Raw genomic sequence first — 2,753 nt, 5'->3', positions numbered from 1 at the left:
ATTTTTTTTTTTTTTTTTTTAGGGTGTACATACATGATGGAAAAGACACTGACAGAGATAGAATGCCAATTTTATTCATCATGTTGTTTGAATAGTATTTATTGGTTTTTTGTTTGTTTGCTTGTTTGTTTTTTAGTCTGCTTATTTTATCAATTACCAAGAAAACTATTGAAATTTCCAACTATAATACTTGGTATTGGGTACAATTTAGAATTGTTGGATCTTCCAGATTAGATTTGTCATTATAAAATATTCCTCAGAATCTCTTGCTATACTTTTTTAAAAAAAGTTTTATTCAGTACTCAGGATTAAATCCAGGGGCACTTAACCACTGAGCTATATCCCCAGAACTTTTTTTAAATTTTGAGACACAGGCTGGGGATGTGGCTCAAGCGGTAGCGCGCTCGCCTGGCCTGCGTGCAGCCCAGGTTCGATTCTCAGCACCACATACAAACATAAATGTTGTGTCCGCTGAGAACTAAAAAATAAAATAAAATAATAAAAAATAAAATAAATTTTGAGACAGGTTCTTGCTAAATTGCCCAGGGTGGCCTCTAACTTGTGATCCTCCAACCTCAGTCCCCAGAGTTGCTGGGATTACAGTCATGCGCCACTATGCCCAACTCCTTGCTATGCATCTTGAGGTAAGATCTACTTTTTAGCAGTTTTTTGTTTTGGGGGGTTTTTGGTTAAATGTTGCATGATTTATCTTCTTCACTTTCACTTTTTAAAACCCTTTTATTATTTATTCTAAGCAGTACATAAGTGCATTTATTTTTATCTACTCTAAAACTATTTTTTAATAAATGCTTTATTTTTTAAATAAATGCTTTATTTATTTATTTAAAAAGTTTTTTTTTTTTAATAAATGCTGTTTTTTTTTTTAGCTACTGATAGACCTTTATTTTCTTTATTTATATGTGGTGCTGAGAATCAAACCCAGTGCCTCCCATATGCCAGGCAAGTATGCTACCACTGAGCCACAGCCACAGCCCCTACAACTATTTCTTTTTTTTTTTTTTTAAAGAGAGAGAGTGTGAGAGAGGGAGAGAGACAGAGAGAGAGAGAGAATTTTAATATTTATTTTTTAGTTTTCGGGGGACACAACATCTTTGTTTGTATGTGGTGTTGAGGATCAAACCCGGGCCACACGCATACCAGGCGAGCGCGCTACCACTTGAGCCACATCCCCAGCCCCCCTACAACTATTTCTTATAATTAAAATGTTTATATAATTATAGAGAATATAAGTATTAATATAGTTATCTTTAAATCTACTAAATACTATTTGCTTTCTATTTTTCCAGCCTGTAATTATTCCTTTCTCTTTCTTTTCTATCTTTTTGGGGGACTGGGGAGTGAACCCAAGAACTTCTGCATGATAGGAACAAGCTATACCACTGAGCTACACTCCCAACCCCTTCTTTCTAGTGATATCTTTTATTATTATATTATTATTATATTACATTATTCTCTTAGTGATTTTTGCAAAGATTACAACATGTCTTCTGGACCACCTGATAATTAATATATTACAAACGTTGTGGTATATGCCTGCAATACCAGTTACTCGGGAGTCTGAAGCAGAAGGATCACAACTTGGAGGCCAGACTGGGCAATTTAGCCAGACACTATCTTTTTATTTTTTATTTTTGGTACAGGATTGAATCCACGGACACTTACATCCCCAGCCCTTTTTAATTTTTAATTTTAGACAGGATCTCACTAAGTTGCTGAGGCTGGCTTTGAACCTGCAATCCTCCTGTCTCAGTCTCCTGAGTTGCTGGAATTACAGGCATGTTAACACATACAAGTCCCTGTCTCAAAATAAAAAATAAAATGGGATGGGGATGTAGCTCAGTGTCAGAGTGCCCATGGGTTCAATCCCCAGTACTGTGAAATGAACATATATTTACTCTTTGAACACTGTGCAACAATGAAAGGCAATTGAGGACACCTTAATTTCATTTGCACTCTTTCCCAAGTTATATTTTGTCACTGATTTTAATACTCTTATCTTAATACACTCATAAGGGATTATTATTATTTTAGTCAATTATTTTTTTAATTTAGGCATGTATTTACCTTAATGCTCTTCATTTCTTCCTACATCTCCAATCTTACATCTTTGATCATTTTTTTCTGTCTAAAGAACACTATTTAGTATTTTCTTTAAAAAGTATTTAAGTAATGTTTTCTGGTTTTCTTTGTATGAAAAATACCTTCATTTACCTTCAATTTTGAGGGACAATTTTCACTAGATACAGAATATTTTGCTTGCATTTTTTTCTTTTAGCATGCTGAAAATAGAATCCTGTATGTCATTATAGAAATAAATCAGTTGAACGTCAATTATTGCATATTGGTAATATGCTAATTTCCCCTCTTTGGATAACTTTAAATTTTTCTTGCTGTAAATTTTTGGTTTATAGCAGGTTTATTATGGTTTTTCTAAATGTTCCAAACCAAATAACTTTATGTATTATTCTGACCTTTATTTCCTACTCTTCTAGCACCCCAACTATATATACATTAGATTTTTCAACATATCCAGGATATTTTTTTCAGTGCTCCCTATTCTTTTCTCTGTGCTTTAATATAGATTTTTATTCTTATACTATTTTATAATTCACACTTCTATCTTCAACTAGGTCTCCAATCTTCTCTTAAATTCATTCATTGACCTCTTAATTTTAGTTAATATAGTTTTCGTTTTTACAATTTCCAATTGACTATTTATTAATAGTTCTAGT

This window comes from Marmota marmota, unplaced genomic scaffold, assembly GCF_001458135.2.
Source record: "Marmota marmota marmota unplaced genomic scaffold, marMar, whole genome shotgun sequence".
In the NCBI taxonomy this organism is placed as follows: domain Eukaryota; kingdom Metazoa; phylum Chordata; class Mammalia; order Rodentia; family Sciuridae; genus Marmota; species Marmota marmota.
The sequence above is the reverse complement of the archived record's forward strand: the minus strand, read 5'-3'. Positions refer to the sequence as shown.